Source organism: Chrysochloris asiatica, unplaced genomic scaffold (genome assembly GCF_000296735.1).
Source record: "Chrysochloris asiatica unplaced genomic scaffold, ChrAsi1.0 scaffold00452, whole genome shotgun sequence".
NCBI classification, from domain to species: domain Eukaryota; kingdom Metazoa; phylum Chordata; class Mammalia; order Afrosoricida; family Chrysochloridae; genus Chrysochloris; species Chrysochloris asiatica.
Genome location: NW_006408970.1, coordinates 212,876 through 220,152, shown reverse-complemented (window position 1 = coordinate 220,152; position 7,277 = coordinate 212,876).

Below are 7,277 nucleotides of genomic sequence, written 5' to 3'. Positions count from 1 at the left end.
AAGCCTCATCTTTCTCCCGTGGAGCAGCTGGTAGTTTCGAACCGCTGACCTTAAGGTTCGCAGCCCGATTCGTAACCACTACACTACCAGAGCTCCCTCCTGTGATATTTTAGGATTTCCCAATTAACTGGTGTAATCGTCAAATCATTGTTTTTCAAGGGTCATTTTGGAACGTTTATTTACTAAAAATATCTTTTCATTGCCTCCATCCATGAACTACAATTTATATCTCCATAACAGTGTTTAGAACTCAGCACGCGTTCATCTGCTCCATGATCTTGTGGTACTAATACTGCAGATGAAAAGTCTGAGAGTAACCGGTTTCTTATCTGATCATCTATCACCTTCTGTCTCTGCCAAAGTGTTTTGAAAGCATTGATCCTTTTAACTGGAACACCGCTGCAGAAATCCACAAACCTATTCATACTGTTTTGCTTAGGAAAGCATGGGGTCTTCCTGTCTGTATATAAAAGTCATGTTCTTTTTAACTTTGCAGCATCAAGGAGGGATTTGTGTCTTTTTCTTTGATAATTGCTCATGCTTCATTTATTCCAGTTTCTCTCCTTTTGGTCTTTGCTCATGGTCTTCTGTATCTGTCATTTTCTTTCTCCTCATTTCCTTTTGACTCTTTCTCTTCACATCCCCTGCGGAGATTTAATTTCTTTAGCAGCATCAGTTCAACTTTCCTCTTCCTTCCTCTTTTTCATAAGCACAGAGTGTAATTTCTAGCAGTTTTTTTATCTGGTGTAGCTCTATCGTGCAAACCTGAAATCATTTCCCACTGCCACTACTTTGATGCTTGAACCTCATGAGGAAATGTCATTTTCAGCCTGTACCAGTCAGTACCCAGCCAATTTCCATCTCTGCCTCTTGCCAGTGGTGTTTTCAGCCAGACTTTTCCTTTTAGTACCATTGCTCCATGGCCAATCATCCTCACCACGTTTGGCCCAGTGTTTGGGGGATGTTTGATCTTCAGACATATTTTAGAAAAACAAGAGATGCCATGAGGAATAGAAGAAGAAAATAACTGTGTTCTCGATGCTTTGAATAGACTCTCTTGTGTACTAACCATGTGGTTTCTTTGGGTTTTGGTTGACACAGTTTCTGGATCTCTAAGGGCATGTCTTCCCTCCTTCTAGAGTCTCTCTCATTGTTGTTGTTGTTGTTATGTGCCATCGAGTCGGTTCCGACCCATAGCGACCCTGTACAGGGTTTCCGAGGGTGTAAATCTTTACGGGAGTAGAAAGCCTCATCTTTCTCCCGCGGAGCAGCTGGTAGTTTCGAACCGCTGACCTTAAGGTTCGCAGCCCGATTCGTAACCACTACGCTACCAGAGCTCTCTCTCATTAGGCATTTCAAAACCACCCACTGTGACTTCATGGGTATTTTCTGAGGATGTACTGGCGATTCCATGGGGCCTGCTGCACAAACGCCATTTTAGATCCACAGCGGCTTCTAGGAGTTTTTGTCACAGCCTTTTCAGAAAAGGAAAGCAAACCATCTCAAGCTAGCTGTGGACAAAGAAATATCAATGACTGAAGAGGTATTCCAAATAAAATAAAATTAGATACCAAATTACCACAAAGGCAAGGATGAAGCTGGTCCACAGGCATCAATGGAACTATAGAGACTCTAAGCCAACATTGCTAGAAGTCTGCTTCTATTCCGTCTTGTTGTCCCAATTTCTTCTTCATTTTCCCCTTCTTCCTCCTCTTCTCCTTCAGTCCCTTCTCCTCCTCGTCCCCCTCCCACTGCTCCTCCTCCTTCTGATCCCTCTCTCCCTCTCTCAACCCTTCTCTTCTTCACAACATGGACCAATCAATTACAGCCAGAAAATGGGATTATATAGGAAAAAAGATATAATATATATTTTATATGAATATATAATATTAATCCATAGTAAGCATGTGCTTAAATAGAGGAATAAAAAGTTCTGAGAAAACAAAGATTATGTTTGGAGAAAACTTTGGGGAAGAGATGGACAGACAAAAACCAACCAACCAATCAAACAAACATCATCCATTTGCTCTTTTTCTAAAAAATACCTTTTCATTAATAGAATGTATGTACATGTTTTAAGGAGCTCTGGTAGCATAGTGGTTATGAATCGGGCTGTAAACCGCAAGGTCAGCAGTTCGAAACTACCAGCTGCTCCGCGGGAGAAAGATGAGGCTTTCTACTCCCGTAAAGATTTACACCCTCGGAAACCCTGTACAGGGTCGCTATGAGTCGGTTCCGACTCCACGGCACATAACAACAACAACAACAACATGTACATGTTTTAAAAAGTTACATAGCACTAAACCAAAGTCATTGCCATTGAGTGATTTTTGACTCAAGAGTATCCCTATAGGGCAAAGGATACCTATATCCTATAGGGTTTCCAAGTCTGTAAATCTTGGAAGACTGCCCCATCTTTCTCCAATCTAGTGGCTAGTGGAATCACACCACTGATCTTTTGGTTAGCAGTTGGCATTTCAACCAATGAGCAACCCAGACTCTTTTAAGTAGCACCAAGGAGGTCATACTATAAATCAATAGTCTCTAGTTCTACTCCTTTCTTGAATCCTTCCCTCCAAGACAATTTCAGCTGATTCTTTTTGTCTAAAACAAAAGAATACATTTATACTGTTCTAGCTCTGGTAGCGTAGTGGTTACGAATCGGGCTGCGAACCATAAGGTCAGCAGTTCGAAACTACCAGCGGTTCCGCGGGAGAAGGATGAGGCGTTCTGCTCCCGTAAAGATTAACAGCCTCGGAAACCCTGTGCAGGGTCGCTATGAGTCGGAACCGACTCCACGGCACATAACAACAACAACAACAACATCATCTAGCATAGTGGTTACGAGTTGGGCTGCTAATCTCAAGGTCGGCAGTTTGAAACCACCAGCTGTTCTGTGGGAGAAAGATGAGGCTTTCTGCTCCCAGAAAGATTTACAGCCTCGGAAACCCTGTACAGGGTCACTATGAGTTGGAACCAACTTCACGGCACACAACTACCACCACCATCTCTTGAATGAATAGGTTTAGATATTATCTACTGAATTTTTATTGACAAAAAAGACCCCACCTACCCATACCATCCTCCTTTCTCCTCCAAATATAGTTATGTTATACCTTTTAGGTAAATTCATTATTTAGTGAATTATTTAGTGTATGTCATTAAAATGTAATTAATATTCCTTCCTGAGTTAATTCGTGTACTATGAATATCTTATCCATCTTGTACAACATTCATGTTTTTCCTTCAGTTCATACATATCTGCATTTTTCCTCTATTTGGGTTAAAAAAAATCACTCTTATTAATACTTCCCAAACTCTCCAATAGAATTATTGAACGACTTTGAATTTTATTTTCTGCAAGGCTAAGGACTGGAGCTAGGCAGACATTAAAATCACACAGTACTAGTTACCCTTGATTATTTTCCAGCTCCTGGCAAGCACATGTGTGTCAGAGCAGAACTGAGCGCCATAGGGTTTTCAATGGCTCGTTTTTCAGAAGCAGATTCCCAGGTCTTTCTTGCAAGGTAGTTCTGGCTGAATTTGAATCTCTAATTTTCTGGTTAGCAGTCCAATGTGTTAACTGTTTGTATTACCTAGGGAGTCCTTAGAAATCATAGTTATTATTGTTGTTAAGGGCTGTGGAGTCGGTTCCAATGCACAGCAACACTGTGTAGGGTTTCCGAGGAGCAGCTGATGGGTTTGAACTGCCAAGTTGATGGCTAATAGACCACAAACTTTCACCAGGGCTCCTTAGAAATCATGTTGTTAAGTGCCTTCCAGCTGGTTCCAACTCATAGTGACCCTGTCTAGGGTTTCTCCACACACCGCCTTCTTTTCCCATTTGTAAAATGAGATCTATATTAACTCCCTTGCTGAGCTTTTAAAAGATTTAAGTGGGATAATATAGGACCCTGTATATAAGGTTTCCAAAGAGCAACTGGTGGGTTTGAACAGCTAACCTTGTAGTTCAAACCAGCCTTTCAGTTCAGTGCTTATCCTACAGTGCCATACCAGGACTCCTCAATAACAGCAGTTGTTGTTAAGTGCCATCCAGTCGACCCATAGCGACCCTGTATAGAGTTTCCAAGGGGCGACTGGTGAGTTTGAATCACCGACATCGTGGTTCAAACGACTTTGCAGCTCGGTGCGTTAGCCCACAGCTCCACACCAGGACTCCTCAATAACAGTAGCTATAATTTATTGAATATGGGGCACTGTAGGGTAAGCATTTGACCACAAGGTCAGCTGTTCAAACCCACCAGTTGCTCTTTGGAAACCCTATCTATGGGTCCCCATATTATCTCACTTAAATCTTTTAAAAGCTCAGCAAGGGAGTTATTATGTAGGCTCCATTTTACAGATGGGAAAAGAAAGTGTGCGTGGAGATGGTAAGTCACTTCTCTGATAAGAAACAGAGCAAGAGTCCAAAGTTAGGTCTGACTCTAAATCCTGTTCCCTTAGTAACTGCCCAATGCCACATCCCAGACTCAGTTCAAAGCCAACAAACAGGTGACTATTAACCAGACAGCTGTTTCTCTGATCAATAAAAATCTTTTCCATTTTCATCACGGGTATTTCAACTTTTCCTTCCATACAACTACAATGTCTATGCTTTAAAAAACAGAAAAGAAAATGAGGCTCTTAAATTCTAATAAGATTTTACTTTTAAAAGGATGTTTGGATTCAGTCTGAAAAGAGAAATAAATAGGAAAGCTTCTAACTTCGTTATTTTCAGTCTCTGAGCCCAGCGTGTTGTGCACTCACTTCTATTGTAAATTTTCAAATTCAATCTGTGAAGGTATGAACATATTTCTTTTGAGTGAGGCATAGCCTGAAGCCCTGGTGTGGCGCTATGGATTAATAAACTGACTGTAAGGTCGGTTTGAATCACAAGGTCAGCAGTTCAAGTTCATCGGCCGCTTCTCAGAAACCCTATACAGGCTCAGTATGAGTCGGAACCGACTGGACTGCGCGTAAGAACAACAAATGGTCTGGTTAAGTTTGTTTTCCATTTGGAAATCCCTGAAGAGAAGAAACATCTGTCCTCTAGGTCATTTTAGGGACCAGGAATCGGGCTGGGAGGGGGTTGGAGGAGAATGCTCTTGGCTTCTGGTGGGTCACTGTTAAATCTGCCAGTAGAGGGCGCTTGCCCATTAGCAATCGTCTCGGGAACTTCCTAAACTGGTTCAGACATTTCATGACCTTTTACTTTCCCGCTACCAATTAGCAGCCGAATATGCACACCCATTTTCTTTTCATTTTACCATTGACTTGCATTGTGGAAAAAAGAATGCCTCCTTGCTGGACTCGGAGGGGGTGGTGGAGATTTGAGAGGAGGTTGGGGGTTGGGCTGGAGGTGCTGATCTAAGACGGGAAATACAAGGGTTTTTCAGCACACACCAGGTTTCAGAATTGAATTAGACGCAGGATGTTGTGTTAATCCTGGCATGGTGTTTATCTGGTTCATCCTTAGCAATTCAACCAGTGGTCTTTGAGCTTTCTCAGCTATTTATTTGGTTTTGTATGTAAAGCGATCAGATGTGTCTAATTTTCTATAACACATCCGCATGATCATGGCCCAGACGTCATGAAAATATGTAACTGCAGACTGTCAGCAGAAACTGTAGAGATCACTCGGTACACATTACTCCTTAGACAGCAGAGAAAACGGATGCACACGGAAAAGGTAAAAGGCCTTGGTCAAGGTCCTCCAATTAAAGAAAACCCAGTTGCTGGCCACACTCCACACTCATCTCTAAGACCTGCTCATTCAACACCTTTGATCTGGTTGTTATTGTTGCTAACTGCCTTCCAGTCAGTTCTGACCCATAGTGACCCCATATAGAGTATCCAGGGAGAGGCTGATGAGTTTCACCTGCCCACCTTGTGGTTCAAACCAGCCTTGCAGTCCAGTGCTTATCCTACAGCACCACACAGAATTCTCCCAAGTCAGTTCTTTCGTGAAGGATTTGAACCCAGATCATAAAATAAGAGTCAATGGGGCAATGCGATTAATTTATGGAGATCTTCACAGGGTTTTTTTCTTGTTGTTAAGTGTCTTTGAGTCTGCTCCTACTCATAGCGACCTTGTACAAGGTTTCCAAAGACCAGCTGGTGGATTTGAAACCTCATCCTTGCGGTTCAAGCCAACCTTGTAGTCCAGTGCTTACCCTACAGCATCACACCAGGTTTGTTGAGGTTGTTAAGTGCTGATTATGAGTTATTAATTGGTCCTGACTCATAGCAACTCTGTTTCCAAGAAGTAACTGATGGGTTTGAACTGCCAACTTTGTTTATTTTCTGTACAAAACCTTCCTTCTCTAGAATGTGTGTTCCATGAAAGCAGGGATCTTGCCCATCATATTCGATATTTTATTCCCAGTTCGTAACAGTCACTCAGGAAAAGCTATAGGGAGATGTCCTTCTGAGTTGTCTGCAGGGACCCCTTCCTCACACCCATCAGGCAGCATGCCAAGCTTGGTTCACTTCAGTGGGGAGTACATGTGCTCACGGCCTATGGAGGTTTCTTGTTCTTTGAGCAAGATACAGGTTGCAATTGGTGTCGATTGTGAGATCTGGATGGTTATGAATAGGACTAGCCTCCAATCCTAGCTTGGGGAGAGTCTGGTCTGGTGGTTTGTTTACCAAAACTAATCACCTGGCTCTGTAGGACAAGCACTGGACTGTGAACCAAGATCAGTGGTTCAAGCCCACCAGCCACTTTGTTGGAGAAGGATGAGGCTTTCTGCTCCAGCAAAGATTTATAGCCTTGTGGTTATGAATCAGGCTGCTAACCTCCAGGTCAGCAGTTCGAAATTACCAGGTGTTCCACGGGAGAAAGATGAAGCTTTCTGTTACTGTAAAGATTTGCAGCCTTGGAAGCCCTGTACAGGGTCGCTATGAGTCAGAACCGACTCCATGGTACTTAACAACAACAAACCCTATACAGGGTCACTATGGGTCGGAACCGACTAGATGGCACTTCACAACAACAACAACAACAAACCCTATACGGGGTTGCTATGAGTCAGAACTAACTCCACAGCACTTACCACCACCAACAAGGACAACAATCACTTGTCTTGGCTGACTTTATGATATACTTCCCCAGGCTGACCCCATCATTAAGCTCTTTATGGGCCTGATCCACATCCACGGTAAATGAATTGTGGATGTTGGATGTCAGAGATGTTTGAATCTGAAGATGAACTTTTAGGGGTGAGTTAAGGCAAGAATCCTCATGTGGTGCTGTAGGATTAGCACTGGACTGGTAA